Source organism: Protopterus annectens, chromosome 2.part2, assembly GCF_019279795.1.
Source record: "Protopterus annectens isolate FY-2018-M chromosome 2.part2, PAN1.0, whole genome shotgun sequence".
Lineage (NCBI taxonomy): Eukaryota > Metazoa > Chordata > Ceratodontiformes > Protopteridae > Protopterus > Protopterus annectens.
In genome coordinates, this window is record NC_056730.1 from 935,931,710 (window position 1) to 935,959,182 (window position 27,473).

General features: G+C 40.1%; 1 protein-coding gene across 1 annotated transcript in view; it reads left to right on the forward strand.

Annotated features, from left to right (window-relative positions):
* LOC122795855 (xanthine dehydrogenase-like) overlaps positions 1-27,473 on the forward strand; it is a 5,725,158-nt gene that overhangs the window by 5,413,224 nt on the left and 284,461 nt on the right. The gene's annotated exons all lie outside the window — the stretch shown is intronic.

A 27,473-nucleotide genomic window follows, 5' to 3' on the forward strand; every position in this document is an offset into this window, starting at 1 on the left:
TGGGTACACACCCGTCATCATTTAAAGAGACTCCAATTAACCCCAAATAAAGTTCAGCTGTCCTAGTAGGATTTCCTGACATTTACTCAGTTGCCTGCTACAGCAAAAGCCATAGTTCACAGAGAGCTTACAAAGCATCAAAGGGATCTTGTTGTTGAAAAGTATCAGTCAGGAAAAGGGTAGAAAAAATTTCCACTGCATTGGATATACCATGGAACACAGTGAAGATGGTCCTCAAAAAGTAGAGAAAATGTGGGACAACAGTGACGTTGCAAAGAAATGGAAGTCCCTCCAAAATTGATGAAAAGACAAGATGAAAACTGGTCAGGGAGGCTGCCAAAAGACCTACAGCAACACTGAAGGAGCTGCAGGAATTTCTGGCAAGTACTGGTTGTGTACTACATGTGACAGCAAGCTCCCGTATTCTCCATATGTCTGGATTGTGGGGTAGGGTTGCAAGACGGAAGCCTTTTTTTACACAGAAAAACATCCAGACCCAGCTAAAATTTACAAAACAATACATCACATCTCCCAAAAGCATGCGGGAAAATGTGTTATGGTCTGATGGGACCAAGGTTGAACTTTTTGACCACAATTCCAAAAGGTACGTTTAGCGCAAAAAACAACACCAAAAGAATACCATCCCCACGGTGAAGCATGGTTGTGGCAGTATCATGCTTTGGGGTTGATTTTTTTCAGGTGGGCTTTAGTCAAGTTGGAGGAAAATATGAACAGTTTCAAATACCAGTCACTTTTGGCCCAAAACCTTCAGGTATCTGATAAAAAGCTGAAGATGAAGAGGAATTTTACCTTTTAACAAGACAGTGACCCCAAACAAAAGAATGACTTCACCAGCAGAAAATTTAAGTTTTGGAATGGCCCAGCCCAGGCCTAAATCCAATAGAAAATCTGTGGGTTGACCTGAAGAGGGCTGTGCACAAGAGATGCCCTCGCAATCTGACAGATTTGGAGCGCTTTTGCAAGGAAGAGTGGGCAAATATTGCCAAGTCAAGATGTGCCATGTTGATAGACTCCTACCGAAGAAGACTGAATGTTTTAATTAAATCAGTACATGCTTCAACAAAGTATTGGGTGCACACACTTATGCAACCAGCTTATTGTATGTTGTTATTTTTTATATTTTTTCCCCTAACAGATTTGTTTGTTTTTTAATTGAATCGTACAGGTTATATGTCACATTAAAGTTGGGAAAAGTTCTGAAATTATTTATTGTGGTCTCATTTTTTTATATCACAAAAACCTGGCATTTTAACTGTATATATATATATATATATATATATATATATATATATAGATATAGATATATATATATATATATATATATATATATATAGATATATATATATATATATATATATATATAGATATTGATATATATATATATATATATATATATATATATATATAGATAGATATTGATATATATATATATATATATATATATATATATATATATTCAGTTGTGAGTATAAACGCACAAGCATTTTATATTTTGGGAAGAGTTCCAATACTGTTCAGAACATATGAACTGTTTAGTTCGAAACTGAGAATTCAGTCAGCCCAGAGGACTAATTCTGAATGACTATGTCTCATTGCATGCTGTCATAAGTTAGAAATCCCATGGAAATAAAATGGACATGCTAACACAATGTTTTCTTCATCTGAGAATTCTATGCATGTTTTCTTTCACTTTCACATCATTAATACTAAGCTGATGTTGGATGACCGAATCAAAATCACAGCAATTAGAAACATGATGTAAATTGTTTTTTAATCCCTCAGTGACTTAAAAACTCTAAAAGTACTTAGATTCATAGGCATTTGATTTGTTTTATTTGCAGAGAAACATTTTGCATCCAGTAAAACCTGAGGAAGATGGCTAGCAAATTTACTGAAAGCATAACTGTCATGCTTTAAAAAAACGAGCTAAAATATATTTGTTTTCAAATGTGTGCTATGATATGTCTGTGTCCTTCATTCATTTCTGTACATGTAGTGCCTTAAAGTGCAAGCAGTAAAAAGACAAAGCTCAGTCTGGTTAAAGTTTTAACAGCTCTGACATAAAGTAGGACAGTGAAGAGAATGGGTAAATCGTCAAACTATAACACTAGACTGGTAGTCATTTTGTGGCTTTGTCATTCCTGTGTAATGTTTGTATCCGTAACAATTCTATCTCACATCCTGCAATGCCATAGAATAATTACACACTTCTACACTATTTTCCAGCATTTCTAATGCTTACACTGCCTTATTTGACCCTTGTCTCATATGTATACTTGGCATGAAATTCAAGGATGTGTAGATCCAGTCATGGTCTCACCAGCCCTCATAGTACACACACACACACACACACACACACACACGCACACACACACACACACACACACACACACACACACACACACACAATGCAGGTTTAATGAATGACCCAAATCATCATTTGAAAGGCTAGTTATAAAAATAAAGCATTTATTTTTATTTTGAAACATGTTGCCACTCAAACCAGGAATTGTAAATATGGACTTCATTCCTACTATCTAGTCGATTATGTAGCATATAAAAGCATGATAAACATATGCAGTGCATATTTCATAACTAAATTATTTAGTATTGTATAAGTCGGTCTACAACTAACACTGCTTTTTAACTGAAATTTAAACAAGATTAAACCTGTATGCCTTCTTTTTAGACAAAGGGCATTATTTTAGAATTGACTTGAACATAACCATGGATAATTCAAATGAACATGTTTTGTAATGTATAGAAATGCATTGCACCAGTTTAGGTTTTTGCCTTTAGTTTCAGTTATTTTGCTGGCAAGTGTTAAAACGATATTCTGTATTTTTCTTCAGCTCATAATTTGTCTCTTTTTTTCTGCAGTCAAGATATGGAATCTGTTTGACTTCTTGGAAGCTGTATATTACTCATGGTTTCCAGACACTAATCTTTGTTTGATCAGCACAATGTTTACAAACGTCTTGTAGTTTGAATATGGCATTCTCTATTTTAAGAATTTCCATTGTTAAAAACTGATTTACACTATGTGATTCACAGCTGTTTTATAATGTTTTTCATCTTGATGATCTTAAAAAGTAAATTGGAAGAAAATAGATTATCTTTTCTTCCAGTGGCTTACTATCGTAATGGGTATACTGGAGGGAGAAATCACTTATATTAGCAATCAGTTTATAGGTAAAGCTAACACTCCCAATATGCTTCTGGACAGTATGGGCAGGACCGACAGAGAAGTACTATAGTATGTGCAAGGCTTATGCAGTGTGATGGCATGGAGCAGCAGGGAATAGGCAGTAACTACATATCCAAAGAGAGGTAGTCAGTTGCTGCTTTCATGTAGGAAGCTGTACTTTAGGGTGCATAAGTGAGCAGCACAGAAAATACACAGGTGGACATATGCATGCAGTGAAATATGAACACCAAACTACAAGATGGGAGTCCATAGAGCAGCTATACACCAAATTGCACAAATCTGAAAATAAGCAGAAAACACGAGTTCACAGACTGCTAATTTTGAACTAAAATAGTGCCTGTACAGGTTACACTGCACATGCTAGTGTATCCCTCTGCAAGATTGCACAGAGTGGAGCATAAAGCTATATAGCCATGTAGTATTTGCGGCTACAGTGCTTTGTGTGGTCACCTGTCAAATGCATAAAAGAGGAGGAAGGAGTGGGAGGGTAGCTAGCAGAAGATACACAAAAGGACAACATATAGGACTGTACAGGATGGTGGAACATAAGGCAACATTTTATTTTGTGGATGGTGCCTCCTTCACCTTTAGGTAGAGAGATGGGAAGTGAGGTAAAGGTAAAAAGAAAAGGGCAGGGGAAGATCAGTGTACAGAGCAAACAGACACACGCAATGGTACTGACAAATGGCGGATGGGCACACAGTATGATAGGGGTTCATGGGAATGACAGTGATAAGCAAAGGGGCAGGCAAATGGTGATGAAGAAGGTTGGAAAGTGCATAAGGTATGAGGAATGATGTAAGAGAGAAAATCACAAATGACTGAGGATAGTTGGAGAGTGGGACACAAGTAGCAGCATTCCATCCTCTATTCCAGAGAAAAGGGACATTATTGTGATCCATCACTGGGTGAAGGATCAAAATGCCAGTAATATGGGCAACACCTTCCCCTGGTGGCCCAGTGCTCATGGTCAGCCAAGTGAGTAAATCTGCTGTCCAGTCAAAGACGTTTTCTATCCAGGCTGTATAGCTACCCACAGCTTTCTAAACTGCAACCTCCAACACCTGTTCAGCTGTGACTAGGCCACTTCAGGCAATGCTGCTGGGCTACGTGCCACTGTGGAGTCGGATCCCCCCCCCCCCACCCAGCAAGGCACTCCGGCCTCATTACCTTCACTCTCCCCTGCTACTGCCTGAGCACAGGAAGTACACAGTGGGGCTGTCTGCTGAGCATATTTGTCATTCTGACATGCAGGTAGGAGACACGACGAGAAACCAGCCATGAATGAATCTTCTTGGAACAGTGGCCTGTTCACAAACCTTTGTGACTGAGGTCCATTTGGGGTCTATATTGCTATCTGTTTGTAGTCTATGACACCAAGTACTTCAAGGAAGGGAGCACTGTTGTTGATGGCCACTTGATCATAGCTCTTCCTTGTAGTGTGCTAGGAAACCCTATATTATCACCTACATGTTTGCTTGTACCTGTGTTTTAATATCCTTTTAGATAAACACATATATCTCTGTCGTATGGCATTTTTGACATGCTCCTATTTCCAGTCTGACCACTGCAGGAGACTGAGGTTCTAGCTTACTCAGAAAGAAGACCGAGTCCTCTGCTGTGTGGGTGTGATCACACTACCATGAAAACAGGAACTACACTAGGATGTCTTTGAATAATGTGTGTGGTGATGGGGTGTGGGGGTATTAAGGCTTGGCCAAAGGGGAACAATATGTTACCATGGCAGGACACCATTATCACCTGTCCACTTCGCTCTGCAAATCAAGGATTGCCACTAGGACATTGCAGAATTGTGAGACACAAGTAAAAAAAAATCCATGAAACACCTGAGTGTAAGAAAGCAATGAATTCAGGTACTGCTCAGCATATATGAAGATGTGTTCAGTAAAACAATGACTGTCCCACATGATGGATATACTGTATTGTAGAGGGGAGGAAGAACAAAACATTTCTGTGTTTTGAAGAATGAGGCCTGCTGCAAGCAGCAGTCAGATGGCTAATAACCAGAAACACCCACATCAGTAATACTCCTGTTAAAGCTGTTGGTTCAAACCTCATAAGCTTCTCATTTAAATAACTTTCAGATAGCATAAGATACTTGGCATTGATTTCTAAGATTACATATAGGTCCACTTTGCAATATTTACATCATTCTCTATGACTACATCCCACCTTTGATCAGAGATTCAGAAAGAACTATGTTGCTTCTTCTAAATTCTTATTTGCCAGACTTGAAGTCTTCATTAAACTGTATTTATTTCACTAATTTATTCACTCAAAGAAATTTTCACTGAATGGATTTCAGACTGAGGCTGAAGTGAAAGGTATGTGGCAACCTTTTATTTCAGTTAAAAACAATATATATATATATATATATATATATATATATATATATATATATATATATAATATAAATATATAAAACATATTTACAAGAGGTAGGAGTAATTGCTAAATAAGCACATACCTGGAAAGAAATTAGCATCTGGCCAATATTCACAAATATTGTCATTTATATGTGCTGGAACATTATTTGTTATAGATAACCTTACTACATGTGGCACTATGGGTACTTATCTTTAGGGAACTTTCTAACTGTGGAATTGTATAAGTGATATACATAAATCTCCTTTAAGAACCACACCACTGAATACCTAATAGGCGGTAAAATACTTGCAAAATGGAAGCTGATCAAAACCTACATTTGTTTTTTTTCCTTTCCATTACTCTGTACCTGGTTGAGTACAAAGTGGACACGGTTTAAACTCATTCCCTGAAGGTGAGCCGCCTGATCACTTATTGGAAGTCTCTGCTAGTGCTGTTTCTGTTAGCATAGTGGCGGCGATTCACTGTGGGCGGGCTTTTATCTTTTTGCATGGCTATATGATTGCAGTACTAACATATATAACAAAGTGGGGTATGGGAGGGCAAAGCCTCCAGTCCAGGGATGAAGCAACTTGACTCCTCCTGCAAAAATGTGTTTTATATAGAATTCATTGAGCTAAATCTTTGATCTGTGTAGTTCAGCCATTTGAAGCTCCAGAAAAATTTAGACTTAGTAGACTGTGGAAGAAGCATTTTTTTTTTAGTTTTGACAAATGTTCCCTAATTGAGAAAGATGTGTGATTTTTTACTTCAGGTAGTTTGCAGATAAATATTTGAGAACTAAAGCATTGCAATAATGTGCTTTGGAAATGATTTTTAAGTCTTGCCCATGTTTATCCAATAAATCAGCTCCGGGTTTAAGGTATTCCTACATTTTTGATGTTAGACGACGAGGTGTATATTGTTAAGTGACCTGATGTACTTGAAGTGAAGACTGATTTAGTGGAGTTACGTGCTTCACTTGCAAAGAACAACATAATCCATAATGCAAGACAATGTGGGAAGTATATGTGGATTACTGGGAAATTATTTAGTGTTTCAGCTTTAAACAGAACTGTGTGTTATGAAAGAATCTTTCATTGTAGTTAGCAAAAGCCAAGGCAGGAGAAAAGCATGCGTTTCATGTTTGTATGGGATCATTAACTTGCCATAGCTAACTTTTATCACAGGAAGCAATTGATATGCAATTAGAAAACACCTTACACTTGTTAGCCTCATGGGGATGGCTTACTGAAAGTAAAAATCAGTGAGAAAAGAGAAAAATGACAAAATAATTTATTTAAGGGAAGCATTATAGCAAAAACTGCTGGCCACTCAAAGTCTAAAGAAAAGCATTCTTACACATATCCAATAATGCAAAACAGCTGAGACATTACTTGCAGATTCTCGAAGCAGTGATTGAGACTGGTTCTGATTTTAGCAGAACTCTTTCATACTATGAAGTTTCTTAGCGTAGTTGTCAGACATCAAAACAAGAAACACATGGATGTGTTTCATTTTTTAGGACTATTATCCATGTACCATAGTGACAGCTTGACTCATAAAATAACTGATGTGTGTGTAAAGTAGATCAAACACATGGAGTAGGCATAGGAAATGTAAAAACCTAAACAAAGAAAGTAAAATAAACTCCAAAATGTCAGGCTGAGCAATGGATTATTTCTGAGGACATTGGCTAAATTGTTCACATGTATTGTCTGTGTCATGATAAAAACATTAGATGAATTAATACTGTTTAATTTCTTCTGTTTGCAGAAGAAAAAACAGAGAGTTTATAAGTCCATAAATTATTAATTTGTGTCATTTTTATGTATTATAAATTCTGTATTTATTTACTTATGAAAAAAAACTGCAAGAAAGACCTAACAAAGCTAAAGTCTTCACTGGGGAATACATTAAACCACCAGTAGTGGAAGCCCACGGGATATATGTAAATGATCCCTTAAAGACATACTAATGTTTCAGTAACTTCTGGAAGCCATTGTTTTTTTTTTTTATTTTCACTTGTTTAAGTCTTTACTGCATCTGCATCTGGAAATACTGAGTGTATCCATTTGTATCATGGCATGTCCCTCTCCAGTCTCAGTGGTGAGGATTCAGGCTCCTTGATTACTGGCCAATTCAGGCAATAAAGCCAAACCTTATTTGCTACAGACCTGCAATGTTTCACACTTTTGCTGATCTTGTCAGTGTTATATAAGTGGATTGTTTGGTCATACATTAGGAACACAGAGTTTAAAAATAAGTCTAATGTCACTAGCATTAGGGTAACTGCAGAATATCCCAAACAGCACCCTAATCAAAAGGGTAAAAAGGTAACACAGACAGCCAATTAGTAAAAACTAGAAGAAAAAGCCAAAGTCTTCACTTTGTAAAGTGAAAGTGAAAAGTCATAGAAAAATAAAGAAGCCATGTCGATGAAACACTGGGATGCCCTTAATGGGTCATTTGCGTATATCCCATGGTCCTTCACTACAGGATGTTTAAGGTATTACACAGTGAAGGCTTTACCTTTTTTCATCTTTGTTGCAGTTTTTGCCTATTTGTGATTACGGCCTTGGGCAGTCTCTGCCTATAGATTTACAAGTCATTCATCAGCTTGGGTGTAGGTAATGATTTTGTTTTTTTGTTTTTTTTAAGAAATAAAGGAGTACATTGCAATTGAAAACTGCTTTAAAAAATATTTTCAAAAGTGTTTTTAATGTAATGTTGTTCCTGCAAATTATCTAGGTATAATGAAACAGGATAAATAATCAAGAATTGAGTGTTTTGCATCCTGTTTGAGGAGCAGAGAAATGCTATTACTGTAACTTTATATCCTGATTTGAGCACAAAAGCTAGATTAATGATCTGAATTAGCAAAAACTTATAATTAGCTTTCTCTAAACATCTCTGAAAGGGAAACCTAGTTTATTTCTTTCATATTGCTCTTATGGATTGCTTTCCTTGCAAGCTTTTAACATCAGTGAGTAAAAAATCATGGATATAAACAGGGACGGGTCTACTTCATAACACTGAAATTTCATAGCGTTGAATTTCATAACACTGAGACCAAAACATCTAAATCCCAAAACACTGAAAACCCAAAACATTGAAAACTCAGAACATTGAAAGTGTGCTTCATAACATTGAAAACTACAATGCATATGTAAATAACATCCTGTCCACCTATAACAGCACCTAGCTAACAAACACACATTCTACTACATTTCTGGGTTGTCAAGGTTAGGGAATTAACTTTTTTCCACTGTAGTGCGATCTTGGAGTTGGTATATTTAATTTATGGAGGGGGCAGAGCCCCCCACATGTGGGCGCAGGGGTCTTGTCCCCCTGCAGAAACGTAGTAGAAAGTGTGTTTGTTAGTTAGGTGTTGTTGTAGGTGGAGGAGAGCTTATTTACTTGTGCAATGTAGTTTTCAATGTTATGAAGCACACTTTCAATGTTCTGAGTTTTCAATGTTTTGGGTTTTCAGTGTTTTGAATTTTCGATGTTATGGTCTCAGTGTTATGAAATTCAGCATTATGAAATTTCAATGTTATGAAGTAGACCTACATTGACATGAGGTTTACCTTTGAAAGGTTGAAAATCAACCTACCGAACGGCTCTTTGTGCGAACCGGAATGACGAAAATCGTCATGCCGATCTGCACCAAAGTTCAAAAATCAGCAAATCGAAAACCAGATTCACTGATTTTCGAAATACAATTTCAAATACATAGCGTAATGCAATGGGGCAAGCCCCCCTGCACCCCTCACACACCCTACTTTATTATTCTAACTCTGAGGTCACACTTCAGTGGGAAAAGGGTCCACTTCCCGATCCCCACTATAGTGCACTCCACACCCAAAATGCCGAATCTGCAATGAGCGAATGTCAATGTGCATTCGCTGCATTTCTATTTGGGTATCTGTAAACTTGAAAACTTAGTTCTGCACAATTGTCTTTCGACAATGTGTGTTTCAAGTTTTCAAAGGTAAACCAGGGCATACATCCTCATTTGCTGTCTTTTCTCAAAAACTTCTGGACTATTTACAATTCTTCAAGTGTCGCTGCTTTCTCTCAGTTTTCAGTATCCTGTGGCTAATTGGGTCTATATCATAAGCAGGAAATGGCTGAAAAGAGAACACGTAATGACCGACACATATTCATCGAAACGCATTTAAGCGATTCGATGAATATGTCACACGGCAAGGAGATAGTTGGCCAACTACATGGTGTTACTGTTTCCTTCACTGTAGTGCAATCTTGGAGTCAGTATATTTAGTTAGGGGGGTGGGGAGCAAAGCCCCCCCACCTGATTAGGGTTTCTAACTTTTTTTTTTTTGTGAACGGCCACGTAAATTTTTTCACTAGGAAAAAATTCGAGGAGGTGGCCATTCGCTGTTTACAGCATTCATGTTTTATTAGTTGACATATATGTAGTCGCACATATGAAGTCTTGTGCTTATAATATAGACCCAGTTAATTTATTGTAGGAGTTGTTTAGGATTTATAACTCAAGATATTGCTGTTCTTCTTTAAGTTTGCGATGACCCTGCACTGGCCCAGTACAGCTAGACATTCCTTTCCTACAGCTCTATAGCATTCATCCCTGGGTTGGAGCCTATGACTGAGATAAACCACTGGGTGCTCTTCTCCCTCTGAAGAAATCTGGCTATGTACAGCCCCCACCCCTTGGTTTGAAGCATCCACCTGCACAACAAATTATTTGCTGTAATCTGGACCTGCTAACACAGGGGGTCCTCCCAAAGCTCCTTTAAGCTTCTGGAATGCCTACTCATATACTGGGGTCCACATTACCTTATCTGGCCTGTTTCTCCTTGTCATGTCTGTGGGGGGAGCAGCTATGGTACTATAATTGGGGACAAACTTTCTGTAGTACCCTGCTGTCCCTAAAAATGCCCTCACCTGCTTTTTTGTAACAGGTGCAGGTCATTCATGAATGGCTTCCACTTTGGCAGGTCTTGGCATGATCTTCCCACTTCCCACTCTATGTCCTAGGTAGGAGATTTATGCCATACCCACCTGACATTTGTTTGGCTTAATGGTCAACCCTGCCCTCTGTTGTCTGCCCAGCACCTCCCTGACATGTTCAAGGTGCTCTTGCCAGGAATGGCTGTAGATGACAATATCATCTAGGTAAGCAAGGGCAAACCCTCCTGCTCCTGTGAGGATATGATCTACCAGCCTCTGGAAAGTCACTGGGACATTTTTCATCCCAAAGGGCATCTTTGTGAACTCATACAAGCTGAAACGAGTCACAAAGGCTGAACTCTCTCTAGCAGTGGGAGTTAAGGGCACCTGCCAATAACCCTTGATAAGTTCAGTGTTGGTAAGATACTTAGATCCACCCAGCTGCTCTAGGGCTTAATCTGTCCTAGGCATGGAGTCATCTTCTGACTCTGTGTGACTATTTAATTTTCTGTAGTCTACACATAACCTGGTACTGCCAACCTTCTATTGTACCAGCACCAATGGGGAGGCCCAGGGACTGCTGGACTCCTGAATTACCCCTAGTTCCAACATTTCCTGTATCTCCTCCCTCAGAGTCTGTTTGATTTTGTCAGGCACCCTATAAGGGGCCTGCTTAATAGGCCTTTGGGGTCCTGTATCCACATGGTGCTGCACCAGGTTGGTGTACCCTGGTTTCCCCATGAACATGTCCCAAAACTCCTGTAACATTGCTCAGATTTCTTGAACCTGGGTAGGAGATAGCTGCTGGGACATTGCTACCCCTTCCACTGAGATGTCAGTCCAAGCCTCACTGAGGAGATCATTCAACAGATCTCCCTCAGACTCTTCCTGCAATCCACTGCAAATACTCAGCACAAGGACGTCTGTATCATGGTAAGGTTTCATCATGTTAACATGGTACAATTTGTGCCCCTGCTTCCTGCCTAGCAGTCTTACCTTGTAGTTAACATCACTTACCTTTCTTACCACCTTGTAGGGTCACTCCCAGGCTGCCTGCAGCTTTCCGTGTCTGACAGGAATGAGAACCATTACCTACTGCCCTACAGCATACTCTCTGGCATTCCTGTCATACCAGACCTTTTTTTGCTGTTGGGCTTTTGCCAGGTTCTCCTGGGCCAAGCCCATGAGTTCCCTGAGCTTTGTCTTGAGGTTTAGGATATATGCCACGACAGACTCCTTGTGAGATTCACACTCACTCTCCCACTCATCTGGAATTAAATCTAGAGGTCCCCTCACCCTATTCCCATACAACTCAAAGGGTGAAAAACCTGTGGATTCCTGGGGAACCTCTCTGTAAGCAAACAACAGGTGGAGAAAATATTTATCCCAGTGCCTCTTAAACTGGTCTTCAATTGCCTGTAGCGTGATTTTGAGTGTAGAGTTTAACCTCTCAACAAGACCTTTAGGTGCTTCACCCCACAGTACTTCCACAGACAAGCCAGGAGGTCTGACATGAAATTGGCTTCTCTGTCTGTCAGTATTTCTTTTGGGAAACCTACCTTGCTGAAAATCTCTAACAAAGCATTTGCCACCTTTTCTGCCTCAATTTAGGACAAAGCCACTGCTTCAGGCTATCTAGTAGCATAATCCACTACCACTAGAATATACTTTTTCCCTGTGCAACCTGGGGTACTCAGGGGCTCCACAATATCCATAGCTACCCTCTGAAATGGCTGTGGCTGCTCAATCACAGGCAAAGGCATCAAAGGAGCTTTCCTTTTGTCTCCTGCCATGCATTTGGCACTGCTAACAGGTCTTGCAGTAACTGGTTACATCTCTGGAAATCCCAGGCCAATAGAATTTCTGCATAATATGTCTCTTCATACACTTTATGCCCATATGACCTCCAAAGGGAATATCATGGACTATGGCTAGAAGTGCTAGACAGTAGGCTCTGGGCATTACCAACTGCTGTACTCTCTCACCCTCTTGCCCTCCCTCAGGAGTCCATTCTCTACACAGTAACTCTTTGTCCCAGTATACAGATTCCCCCTTCCTATAAGAATCAAGTGCCTCACTAGCTACCTTTCTCAGGCCTTGTATTGTAGGGTCTGAGAGCTGAGCCTGTCTCAACTCTGTCTTTGTAACCCTTCCCAGCTCCCCTTCCACAGGAAGTCTGGTATCCTCTGAGAGTGGTGTCTCACTTTGAGTCTGGGTACTACTACTCACCTCTGCCCTTGCAGTCACTCTGTCCAAGGGGACATCAGTACCCACAATCAGCTATGGCTCACCTTCAGTCTTACTGCTTCAGTGTAGCTCCCTCCCTCAAGTAACCACCTCACCAGTTCTGTCTGCACAAGTGTGGTATGTCTGGGTCTCCCCCAGGCTACCAGACCCACATGCTTGTCTCCAAACCTGACTGCATGTAATGGCATGCACACACGGTACTGCATTATCAAAATCATTCCCTATCAGGACATCTGCGGGGATTTACTCAAACACATCTATTTGCTGCCTTCCTTTTCCACCATCCCAGTCAAGGTGAACCTAGCCAAAGGTATTTGGAATGGGGTCCCTCCTAAAGCTCTGACTGGAGTAGACTGCTCAAGCAAGTAGTGCTTCTCTGTAACCATTGCAGGCTTTAGAATGGCTAGGTCAGAGGCTGTCTCTCTCTTAGCAATGGCCTCTTTCCTATTCACTAAAATAGGATATAACCTCTTGTTGTACCCTTGTGTACCCTTGTTGTCTCAAGACAACCTACTGTTGGCATTTTGACATTCCCACTTACTGGCTCTCCCACCTTTTGTTCCCCACCTTGCCTCCGTAGACATCTGTATGCTACATGGCCCAGCTGGTTGCATTTAAAACATTTAACACTAGGTCCTGGACATGTACCTGGAAGTGTGGCTTCCCCTGCTAATGGTGGACTCTGTTGGGGTAGTTTGGGCTGCCCACCATGGATTCCCTTAGACCCATGAGCAGAACTGGGTATACCTTTCTTGTGCAGTAATTCCCTACTTGCTAGGTATAGGTGTCCCTTCTTCCCCTACTCATCTACAGCAGTGCATTGTCCATCAGCTAACCACATCCTCAAGTCTTCATGCAAAATGCTAAGGGCTTGTTCCCTCACCAAAAGGTCTACCAGCCCTTCAAAAGTGGTGACCTGACATCCACTCACCCACCTATGAAAATACGTGCCTAGTTCAGCAACATATTCACACACACTTTCATCTGCCTTGCGTCTATGCTCACAAAAGTTTTGCCTATAAGCTTCAGGTGTTAAAATTCTAGAAAACAGTTCTTTACAACATTATAATTTAAACAGTCAGTTTCAGACAGTTTGAACATTACAGTTACATCTTTACTTTGGAGTAAAGGGGTCAGGAACTGTACTCAGAGCCCTTGGTCAACATTATACTGTTTACATACCCACTCAGACATATGAATGAAACTATCAAAATTATCCCCATCTGTAAATTGTGGAAAAAAGTTACTGACCTTTGTTGCTCCTGGGGTTCGGATACTCCCTTCCCCATTACCTCCATGACTCTAGCGAAGAGTCAGCATCTCCTTTTCATGTTGCCTCTGCCTCTCCTTCTCCTCAACGTCCAGGCATCACAGTTTCTCATTTTCCTCAGTCTCTAGACACCTCAGTCTCTCTGCTGCTTGTATTTCTAAATGCTTGGCCTCCAGCTCAAGTCTCTTTAACTCCAGATGGATGTTTAAGTCCTCTGTGGAAAGACTGAGCTGTCCATTTTATGAGAGTTGTACATCTCCACAGCCAGAGTGATTGTCCTCCTAGTTGCTATTCCTGATGCAGCTGTGACTAAAGCTGCAATCATGTCTGCTTTAGTCAGGTTGGCATGCAGCAGTCCTTTAGCCTGGCACATCTCACCCAACTGGTTCCTTGTCAGCTTGCCATACTCCTATGCTGACATGCTTGACTGCTCTCCCTGACTAACTAGCTAACAAAAAAAAATAAATAAAACAATTATGATATAAACTCTGAATGTTCACTGCATCTCTGATTAAGAGAGCAAACACCTTCAATGACCACTGTACACAAGCTACAGGAATTCAATATCCACACCACTACAAGACAATTAATATGTGATGTGCCTATCTCACCACTATCATAGTTTTATAGATTTATATGTGTATTAGGCTAATGGCCCTGGAGCCTTTACAAGCCTAGCCCATAGAAGTGCCATGTCATCATGCTGCCCGATGGCATTAAAAAAGGATAGGATTTTAGATGTAGCATTTCTTTCTAACAGAACTGGATCAGACATTGAGTCTAAGTCACAGAGGACACATATGGCTATAAGGAGAGGACACAGTACTTTGTGGGTTTTTTTTTGTCTGTCATGTCTTGTACATGTTTAAAGCGTAGGATTCTCTTGAGATTTGTTTTTTGGTATTATACTCGATGATTAACCTAATGAGGGAAGAGTAGAGCTAAACAAACCAGCCACAATTAGAAGGTTTAAATATTTTTAATAATAAATAATAAAAGCACACAATAATAGTATAACAACAAAGTCTCAGAATCACAGGAAAAATACTTAAAAAACACATTTGGACAGTCTCAATTAAATACAGAAAGCATCTATTGCCTAGAACCTTAAATTAATCCTGGCTATAAATCAATTTGCTCTACTCACCACACTCTACTGACCTTACAGATCCAAATGTGGTGAAAGTTTTGAAACATCTGCTTAATTTCAACCAGCAATTTAGATCAACAGACCAGGAATGGAAAAAACCAGACAAAAAGATAAACCTAAAAAAAACTGAAAGAATATAAAAAAAGAAAGAAAATAAAAAAAACATAAAAATGGAAACATAAATCAGCTTTGTCCAGTTCTTTTTTCCCAGTTAGTCGCCACAGTGGAACTTCCATCTGGCTCCAGGATTTTTGATTGATTGTAGTTTAGCCTGCTGCCTGGCCCTTCAACCTTCAGCACAACACACCATTCATGCATGTCTCTTCAGAGGCCACGACCACAGGGAGGACATATACAGACTCCACACAGAAGGCACTCCAGCAGAGAATCGAACAGGAGAACCTCTTGCTGTGAGGCAATAATGCTACCGCTGTACAACCACGGCTATAGGTGCAAATATAGAAAACCTCTGGAAGAGCCTCATGTTGATCAAGAACAAACGCAGGAATGGTTAAGGAGAGGTGAATTTACATCAGAAAATGAAAGGTTGATATTGGCAGCCCAAGATAGTGGGCTGCGTACACGCTGGTTTACTAAGTCCATTGAACATGTGGGAGAAGCAGACATATGTAAGTTTTGTGGAACCAAATTGGAAACAGTCACACACCTTATTGCTGGTTGCGACTCTCCAATGGCAGAGGGATTGTATACTGAAAGACTTAAAAATGTGGCGAGATTGTTACACTGGACATTGTGCAAACATTATGGTATTGAAGTGGCTGAAAAACATTGGAAACATGAGCCACAGAGAATCATAGAAAATGATGAAGTTTACATCACATGGGATAACCCAATACTAACAGTCCAAAATACAGATGCTACAAAACTGGATAAGACAAAAGTAGCATTGATCATTGAAATTGCCACACCTAGTGACTACAGTGACTTGTGTACAGAGAGGCACAAAGTCATAAAATACCTCGATCTGCAGGAAGAAATGAGAGCCATGTGGAAGAAAGATACCCAGACAGTTCCAATAGTAGTAGGAGCAACTGGTCTTATAAAAAAGAATTTACAGTCCTATTTAGATATGTTACCAATTCATGTAACACCATACAAATTGCAAAAGGAGTCATTACTGGGCACATTGCGAGTGCTGAGAAGAGCACTTTTGGCTAACATCAAAGAGTGAAACAATGCTAATTTCATGAACTTTAATCGTACTTTGACTTAGGAATGGGGTCCATTCTCGTCATGGTATTAGAAACCCAAAAGACTTGGAGAAGTTAAAAAGACTGCACCAGCAGTTTAATACACACATAACATATAGTTCTCTTACATTTGTAAGACCAGACAATGGATCATATTAATATTCATAAATGAAATAGAATTATTTACAAAATTCTAGCTAGCTGGGCTGGGAGCCTCACAAAGTTGTATAGGATAAAGTGGGATTTTGATTTTGTTATGGCTAGAAACTTAAATGACTGTTATTCCTCTTTTTCCTCTCTTTAGTCATAGCTGAAACATGTTTAGATTAAATAATCATGAGTTTATATGCAATCTAGTTTATTTGCTTAAGATTTTTTTTAACATTTCATATTATAAAAATGTTCCAGACAACTACTACGTAGCATAGTTTCTACTATGTACAATTGTATTTAACTGTCTTACACACATTTGTATAATTTGAGAAAAAGTAGCATGAAGACTAATGCAAAATTAGCACAAACTGCATTTTGGCTAACTGTTTTCTTAAAACATTAGTAGAGGGGGATGAGGGCATTGCAGCTAACTACTAACTTGTCGAGTGCAAAAGAAAAGGTGACAGGCCAACCTGTTAATTCTGCTCATGGAGCTTTAAAGATGCAAAATAAGGGGAAATGATTGTAGTTGACTTATTGGTGCACAGGTGATGGTTGCCTTGGGAATGGTACTACACAGGGCCTTTCATGTAGGAAAAAGCAGATACTAGGGTGCAGGAACATGCCCATATAATCAGATAAATGGACAAGGATGGAGGCATCAAACATCTCATACTTTATCTTCATCACTGAGAATGGAGAGTTTTGATCTGACATTAGGGCTGCATTAAACTGCAGAAAACCCAGTAAAGGCCAGGTATGAGATGATTTGTGGCAGCACTGAGTAACTGAAGTTTGCTGCCAAGCATGTAGTACATTATGGTGACAGTGCATATCTTGAGTGTTAGTGAACATAATGGATGAAATCAATCTCTGTTAGGCCAGGCAAGCACAAAGCCACATCCTTGGCATCACCAAGATTTTTTGATGTGCAAAGAGATTCTTTTCCAACTTCCAAAATTTTTCAACAGCTGTGAACCCAGTACAGAAGCCACGTAACACATTTGTTGAACAGGACAGGTGTACATGAAAGGTGATCAAAGGGTACCTTTATAGTCCTGCATGTGCAATGCAGGTGATGACAGTGGTGCTGTAGAACACTGTGTATTGTGAGAGGTGTTTGCGATAGATATCTTTGTATATTGAGGCAATGTAAAACTTCTTTTCACACTAAGAGCATGAGCTGGTTAATTTGATATAATACAGGTCGAGAGTGTTTGGTTGTGTGGCATTTTGACTCACAATCAACACCAACTACTTTGCTTTTTAGTGCTACCAGTGCATTTGTATCTTACTTTCTAAAATACCAGTTAAAATGCTTCCTTTGGCCTCTTTGCCATGTATTTCCTAAGGGTGTAAAATTTCTTATTTAGTAATAATGATTGCAGAGAGCAGCTTAATGTGAGTGGAGAAGAAATGAGAATTAACAAGTATGACTCCAAAGTATTTGTTTGTATATTTCTGTACATAATTTACATCTTTTAAACGCATACATTTTGCTTATATTTTATTTTTGGGACCAGCAAGATGCTTTGGTCATTTTTTATTTATTTACTTAGTAATTTATTTTGCAAATGTAAAAGTTTATCCTTCCATCTCACTACCTCCCATCCTGCTTTTGTTTTACACACACACACACACACACACACACACACACACACACACACACACACTCTCCCACCCCATAATGCCAACATTTTGGTATATCTGAAAGTTTCATCATTAACATTCCAAACCCACACTCACATTCTGTAATGTAACTTTCTCCTTTTGACATTTCCAGTGTTTGACCATATGCCCACTCAAACAAAAGTGCATAAGACCAAATGTGAACTTGAGTAAGTAACAATCACCCACTTTGTTCTGTTGATCATCTAAGTATTCACTGGAGTGAAGCCAACCATATAGTACATATATGTATATACGCACACACACACACACACACACACACACACACACACAAACGTACATGCACAGTTAAGCCCAATTTGATAAGACCAGTGCATCTACCAGTATGTATTTAGAATGCAAACAAAGAAAGACCATGCAGACTCTACTCAGATGATACTTCTTTTAATAAATGAACTGGGGAACATTGGACAGTAGCACAGCAGTGCTAACCACTACTAAAATAGTAAAATATTCACTACGAGTCACTTATCCTTAGAAACTGGCAATTTTGTATACTGCCATTTAAATTATACTAGGGTACCTAATTTATAATCTTATTAACTCATGTGTTGGTATATGTGTTGTATTTTTAATTATCTTGGGCCACTTTTAAATTCTACTAAATATATTCCTTTATTTCTACTTCATGAAGCCACTAAATGTCTTATATTAAAATATGACAGTCTTAAATTTTGCTGTCACATAATTTAACACTATTAATATGTTCAGATCATATCCAGTTAATGACTAATCGTCAAACATTGGCCATCTGATAATAGTCATTGTTACTCTAACTGATATGTTTTTTGACAGCTACTGAAGTGTAGGAGAGTAAACATTTAAAAAAAAGCTCTAAATGAACTTTTGGCTTTAGTAGTAGCTACAGTATAATGGTATATTAGACTAATTAATTGGTAGAATCATGTTATGTTTATGTCTGATTAAGGCAGTCCTTAGTTCTACATGGAGACATTCTGTAAAACTGTTTCCTGCATGTGACCATTATTATTGGGATTACTATTTTTTATGCTGTCATGTGTTTACTGTCTTTGGTCCACTGACTTAAAGTCATTGGGCACTTCTTCAAAGCCAACAAAGCCACTTTCAGCACATTGGTCTAATGGGAGTGGAATGTTATTTTTCTTCCCAATATCATTACAGCTTGCTATATTCCTGTTCTCTTTTAGCGACTGTCTTGAGTCCATATATTTAAAAGAGTCCCACTCTTCTTGATTTCCAAGTAAGGTTGAGAGTTAATGCTTGTTGCTTCCACTCAGGGTTACCACCTGTCCCTCTTTAGGCAGTTGTGTCCTGCAAAAAAAAAAAAAAAAAAAAACACTAAAAAAGGCAAATGTCCTGAGATTTTAGGACAAAACATATTTCATAAGTTTTCTCTAACAGATGCATGAAGCAGTTATTTTGTATCTGAAACACCTAAATGTTATATGAAATAGCATTAGCAACTCAAATGCTACAAGAATAACCTTTTATTTTGACAAAGAATGGAAGTTCTATGCTTTGCACTGGCCATGGGTATATATATTTTTTCCTGCAAAATCTCACAATTCTATAAAAGATGTCCCACTTTAGGTCTCTGAAAAGGTGGCAACCCTACTTCCAGTACGAGTGGAGAAAAATGAATGCACCAAGAATCAGAATCCTTGAACTGCATTCACTAATAAAGAATTGCCAAATACCAATTCTTATATGTTTTTGCAGGGGGCAAGCCCCCAGGCAGCCCCCAATGTGTGGAAAAAGCCCCCCACACTACCTGAACCTGTTCCAATTCCAATTTCCCACCAACTGCAAGAAGGAGGATATTCCCCCAAAAAGGGCATCCCTGTCTGTACAACTCGCTAACAGTGATTTACTGTGGAGGAATTTTGCTCGTCGACAAGTGATTTCCTGTGGAGGAACTCCTCTTGTTGGCAAGTGATTTCCCATGGAGGAACTCCGCTTGTCGGCAAGTGATTTCCTATAGAGGAACTCCACTCATTGGCAAGTGATTTCCTATGGGGAACTCCTATCGTCAACAGGTTGAATGTCAGGCAATTGAAGCTTAATTGTTCAATCATCTTCTGCCAGTAGGTAGAAGTCGGATGCTTGCTTCATTTCCAGAAATACCCTCAGTGCTTTTCTGGATCTACAGCTTGTATGCAAGTAATCACATATTGGTAATATTGTGCCTGTTAGCATCACTGATTTACTTGGTTATACAGTTACCTTTTTTCCCTGTATTATTGCAAACTTTTGAGTATTTTACTTTTTCATTTTAGTGCATTAAATACTTTAATCTCAGTCCTAACTTATTTACTATTTCATATTTGCTGTATTATTCTTACAGTGTATGTTGGTATTTATAGCCATTGTAATTCATTACATAGACATAATGTTAGGATAATTTCTGATTTAATTTTAAATCCAAATCCACTTGTAATGTTCTGCATTTTGTAGTAAAGAAGTAAGAACAGTAACATGAACATTATGTCCCTTTTACACCACATCTTACTACCCTATGTTCAGTGATATTAACCTCAGAAACTTACGTACATTAGCTTTTAACAATACTTTATCATGCTGCTTGATAGTGTCCAAAAAACAGTGGTTCATTGCATTGGGTAAGTGGATTCAAAGAAGGCACCTACAGGCTGAAGTGTCCTTCCCTGTCCCACTTACCCATATGCAGCTGTACAGTGAACTAAACTGTTTGAACAGTATCAGGCAGTAGTCTGTACAGCCTTTACAACTACTCCTGCACAGTTAAATTAAATGAAACACCTGTCATTTATGATGATTTAAGTGAACATGAAGGCTGGGAAGCAATATAACTGATCAAACAAGAGAAGAAGCACTTTGTTTGAGTCATCCTATCAAAGGAAATAATAGATACTGTCTTATTGTATCATTTGATGCAGTAGGAAACCCTCATTGATATGTTCATAGGTGTTTACTAGGCTAACGACCACAAGGGCCTTTTTAAGGCTAGCCATGCATCCCAAATCTCTGACAAGTTCTGATAGCCTTGATAAGTGTAAGCATGGGCCTGGGAGATGAACCATTTACAGGTTACGTCTGTCCATTAGAGAGATAGATGCTAAACCAGGGATGAATTTCTTGTTTCCCATCCAATTGTCCAAGTTGCACTTGAATTGGGTTATGGAGGAACTTTGCTTCACATGGATGGGGAGTCTGTTCCATAGATTGGGTAGTCTCTGCGATACATACCGGTCTCTCCAGTGGGTCCTATTTATATCACAGACAAGGTTTATGTCTTTAGAATGGGTAATACTGGTGCTGTTTGTTTTGTGGATATGCAAGAGGTCCATCAGAGTGGGGTCTGACAATGCCCTGTATGGCAGGCATAGATCTCCCCTCAAAAGCCTGTAGGAGACAGAATACAGGGATAGGGCCTTGAGGCGGTCTGCATAGGACATATTACTTATGCCCTGTATTCTTTTAGTGAGGAAACTCTGTGGGCATTCCAATTGTGGGATAAGCCTGGTTAGGTGCATACCAAAGGGAACAATATACTCAATGGATACGTCTGATGAATGCCAAATACAGTAGAACAATGACTTCTTTGGACTCAGATGACATACCTTTGTTTATAAGTTGCATAGCATAGAATGATTTTCTCATTACTCTAGCCATGATGGTCAAAGGCTAAATTACTTTCTGTGTATCTCTAAGTCCCTGACTACTGGGTCATCTCTAAGGGGTGTGCTGTTAATATGATAGTTACCAGGGGTGGATGACTTCCTGAAGGATACTAGTATGCATTTCTTGGCATTTAGTTTTAGTCCATGGCTCTGACACCAGTTGTTTGTCTGTTATCCCCTCCTGGAGAACATTTGTGTCAGTGTGAGATTCAATGGCAGCTCCTAATTTGCATTCATCTGCAAATTTAGTCAGCCAGAGACCACTGACATTGGCCTTGACATCTGAGAAGTAAATGCCAAAAAGGAGTGGTCCAAGGACTGATCCCTGAGGGACTCCACTTGTGACTGGCCTCTTTGTAGAGGTAGACTTCCCAGTTCTAACTTCCCCAGTCCTGTCTGTGAGCCAGTTGGCTATTCACCGGGTGACATACAGGTTTGTACCTAACCTCTTGAGTTTGTCAACAATACCCTAGTGGGGTATTGTCTCAAATGCATTGACCAGGTCAAGGTAGGCAGTGTGAATGACTTTGCCCTCATCCATTGCTTTGGTGACCTTCTCGAAGAAGTCCACCAGGTTGAGTAGGCATGATCTGCTCTTAACCAAACCAGACTGGGTTGGGACCAGTGTCTGGAGGTTTAATGTACCTCTGTTGATCATCTCCATGATAATTATTTCCATGGCTTTACATATAAGACTAGTGAGACTTATGGGTCTATAGATGGCCCACATTTGTGCAGAGGGATGATTGTTGCCTTTCTCCATTCGTGAGGCATGAAGCCTGTTTGAAGGCTACAGTTAAATTTTAATTCCAGAAGCTCTGATAGGTCGTGTTTCATGCTGCTTAGAAGACATCCTGGGATATTGTCTGGGCCCACTGATGCAGTGTTCTTGGTCTTAGAGAGAGCATTAAGGACCTGTTTCCTAGAGATAGTAGGGGAGTTATATTTGATGATATTTCCTAAGGGAAGGTTGACGGGGGGAGACGGGTAAAGTTGGAGCTGAATTTATCAGCCAGGAGGTTTGCTATATCTTCTGGTTCAGTATAGGTGACTCCATTTACAATGAGCTCTGCACACAATTGTGTATTGCCTTTGAGGTTGCGGACATAGCTAAAGAATGCTTTGTGGTTGTCCTTGGCCTGGGAGGCCAAACCTACTTCAACTTTGGATTTGGTAGACTTTATTTGTCCTCTGAATTGTTTGTTTAGTTTGATGAGTGCATTTATAGTGCTGGGTGCTGCACCTCTTAATTTTTGCCATGATTTTCTTTCTCCTGTTATGGATCTTTATTTGGGTTTCACCCTCTCTTATATTCCAATTCAGCATTTTTCTCTGAAGTGCCCATGCTTAGAGGCATGCAGGCCATATGCCATATATGTAATTATATCATGTCACACGACAAGAGCACATATAACCCCTCAGCCTGCCAGTTCACTCCAAACATATAATGAGTGCACTTCTTGCTAATCAATAAAAAAACAACAGATACTTGATACCTGCACTTTTCTTCACAATAATATACAGGTATTACATGTCTGAGATACAGTAATACAGAGACGATTTGGCATAATGGTTAAGGTCTTCACCTCCCATGCACAAGGTACAAGGTTAAATCCTGACCTCAGACCAATGCCTGTTTGGAGTTTGTATGTTCTCCCTGTGTCTCCGTGAGATTTCTTCCACATCTGAAAAACATGCTGAGTGTATGATCATCTACTGTGGTGCTCAGTGTCCTCAAGATAGAAGAACACAGATCACAGACAGTGTGCCATGGCAGAGATAGCCACTCCATGGTGTAAAATATATCTGTAGGTGATTCGGTCATGTTGACTAATGTTGCCAAAATGGACATGGGTTGTTATCAGTGATAAGTGGATTAAAGACCTGGCCTACTCTGATGTACTTCAGGGACTCTTGCTAATGGTGAGAGGGGTATATGTGCCCCTATTGGCCAGTGTGTGCCTGCCATAAAGTCCAGCAGCCCTGGGTCAATAAGCTACTGGCTGGCCGCTATCTAGTTGCCCAGCCTGGGTTCCCTGGGATAGCTTGAGTGAAAGCTGGATGTAAAACCAACCAACCTGCCAAACATGTACTGAGAATTGCTACACTTAATGTAGGTTCACTGACAGGACACAGCTTGGAAGTGGATGACATGAAGATATGGAGGAGGCTGGACATCCTGTGTGTCCAAGACATGAGATGGAAGGGCAGTTCACCAAAGCCACTTGGCTTGGAATCCATACTGTACTACTCAAGAGGGGAACATGGTTTATTGTGGTGAGTGAGAGGCTTCAGAAGGCAATGAGGGACATCATCAAACTCATGGCAATCAGATTCCAGTGTAATGATAGGGTCCCACAGCAGGGTTGTGGTAGTGAGGAAAAGAGTGCATTCAGACAGCAGTTGCAGGACCTGCACATATCGGGGCAGACAGAACATCATATGGTGACTGGTAGGGCAACAGGAATAAAGAAGGAGAAGCCATTCTGGACATTCTAGACTTCTGTCTGTGAAATGGCTTTTCTGTCTGGCAAATGGCTCGATAGTAGCCAATACATGGTTCAGAAAGAGAGACAGTCACAAGATCACATACAAGAGTAGCTAATATCCAACTCACGTAGACTTCCTCCTAGTAAGGAAAAGGCACTGGGGTAGAATCCATGATTGCAAAGTCATCCACATTGAAACAGCCCACAGCATAAACCACTAGTTGCCACAATCAGCTGCAGCCTGTGGTCAGAGTAGACTGTAAGGTCAACAGAGGCCAGGCTGAAAATTACAACAATTCAAGGAATTACTCAGGGCTCTAGCACCCCAAGAAGAGGAGGAAATAGGTGGAGTTGAACTAGAATGGCAGTGCCTAACAACAGCATGTGTTAGGACTACAGAAAAGATATGTGGCTGTTATGTGGAAATAAGGTACATAAGGAAAGCTGGTGGTGGAATGCAGAAGTCCAGGAAGTCATAAAAGAAAGAAGTAGTGCAAGAAGAAGTGGGAGATAGAAAAGACTGACCAGGCTAGGAAGGAGTAGGACTACTGGTTGGCTAACAAAGAAGCTAAGAAAGAAGTTGCAATAACAAAGAATAGGGCATCGGAGGCATTCTACCAACCTCTGGAAAGTGACTCTGTAAGTGGCACAAAGAAACTATATCAGGTTGCAAGGCAAAGACAGAAAGAGAAAGAAGACAGTCAAACACCCTTCATAAGGGATGCCAGCAACAACTGGACATCAAAGGCAGATGGAAGGAGTATTTCTAGTAGCTTGTGAATGAAGAAAACCCCACAGAAGCTGTACTGCCCCAGAAACAGCCTACTATGAGAGGAGAAGAAGAGGTGCCCACCCTAGAAGAAGTAAGAATAGCACTAAGGAAAATGAAGTCAGGGAAAGCAGCAGGCTCAGATGAGGTCACAGCAGATATGATAAAGATGCTGGGTGAGATAGGGGAGAAATGGCTCTTGAGGGTACTAACAGCAGTGTGGAGAGAAAGATGTATCCCAGATAACTGGAGAATAAGCATACTCATGCCAGTGTACAAAAACGAAGGGGACATCCACAACAGTGGGCAGTACAGAGGCATCAAGCTTGTATCACACTGCATGAAAGTTCTGAATATGGTGATTGATAAATGGATACACAGAGTATTAGAAAGTAAGAGGGAAGATGACCAGTTCAGATTCAGATCAGGATGCAGCACAATAGACCCGATGTTTGCAGTGAGACCGATACTTGAGAAGCTAGACATGAGGAGAGAGTCCAACTGGGCATTTCTAGACTTGGAGAAAGCATATGACAAGGTCCCAGGAAAGCTGATCTGGGCAGCACTGCGGTGGTTTGAAGTCCCAGAATCATTGGTCGAATTAGTGCAGGCTATGTACAAGGACCCAATGACTCAAGTATAAACAGTGTTCGGCCTCACACAGGGGTTCCCAGTGGGAGTGGGTGTACACCAGGATTCAGCTCTGAGCCCACTTCTGTTCATACTGATGATGGACTACATTAGCAAACAGGTCAGAGGGGACAGGTTGACAAAAAGTTGCTGTATGCAGACGATGTGGCATTACAGGCTGACTCTGATCTAGAACTTCAGCAAAGGATAGGAGAATGGAATGTAAAACTGAAGGCACATGGGATGAAACTAAGCACAGATAAGATGGTGGTAATGGCAGCAAATTGGGGAAATAAGAAGAAGTTATGAATAGAATTAGAAGGGAAGATAGTGGAACAGGTTATCAGTATCAAGTATCTGACAGGGGTGGTTGAGGAGAATGGAAGTCTGAATGAAGACGTCAGTGTTAGAATCAGAGGGGCTGCAGCCAACTGGCATAAAGGTCTCAGGTGTAGTCTGACAGAAGAATATCAAAGAAGCTGAAAAGTAAGGTGTACAAGACAGTGGTGCAACCAGTACAGAAACCTGGGCAGTAAAGGCAGAACAGTTGAAGAAGTTAGAGGTGATGGAAAGGAAGTGCCTGAGAATGGTGGTAGGATGCACACTATGGGACAGACAAAGAAATGAGCACGTAAGAGTAGAAGCCAAAGTAGCTTCATTTGCCGAAAAGATCAAAGAGAACAGATTATGGTGGTTTGGACATGTGCAGAAAAAGCAGAAAACAATCTGGTGAGGAAGATTTGGGACAAGCAGGATGAAGGTAAGGGGAAGCAAGGACATCCAGCAAAAAAAGTGTTGAAGAAAGCAGGAGTGTGGCACTGAATTGCGAGAGTTGGTGGCAATTAACATAATACCCTGACCCCATGTTAAAAAAATGGAAAAGGGGGCTGATGACGACATGTTTGACATACAGAGGATTCTCTACAATATCACTGGATAATGAGGCTGTCCAGATCTGGGATGTAACAAAAGTGTATTTGTGACCTGGTAAGGTGGATGCCCTCAGATATCAGCTAATAGTGTAAGAACGTATCTGTTATATCTAACACTGAAGACTTCACTTAATAAATATGCAGTTGAGTTGTATCCCAAGCAGTAACTCCACCAGCATGGAAGGAGATGAACAATAGTCAAATGGCAAGAGAATGAGAAGGCTGAGGCCTGAGGTACTAATGTGCCAAAGGAGACCAGACTCCAAGAGTCATAATCTAGACAATGCTTGAAGAATTGGTGAAATGATGACCAAGTGGTCATGGAACAAATGCTGGAAGTGAAAACACTTTAAAAAGAAATACCGGTATAAGCCAGGCTTCAAGTTGGCTGGCTATTGTCCAAATTGTGGTGAGCTGACAGAGAGCAAAAGATATTGCATGTAGTAGTCTATTTAGAAAAGGTTTGCTTGATGACTGCTTGCCCTTCTGGTTCTGAAGCAAAGGAAGGGAAGTTGGAAACAGGTTTTCATTCTTCGTAAATGCATGCACCAACTTCAGATAAAACCCAAGCTGACAGTATATGTCTAGTATATGAAAGGAATTCTCTCCTATGGTTATTTGGTTAGCAAAGAAAACAGTGATATAAATAGATTAGTTCATAGACAACTCAGACAGCACTTATGGAAGGAATTGTGGGTTAGCCCTAAATAAACACATAGTCCTGGTAAAAGGCCAGATATGCT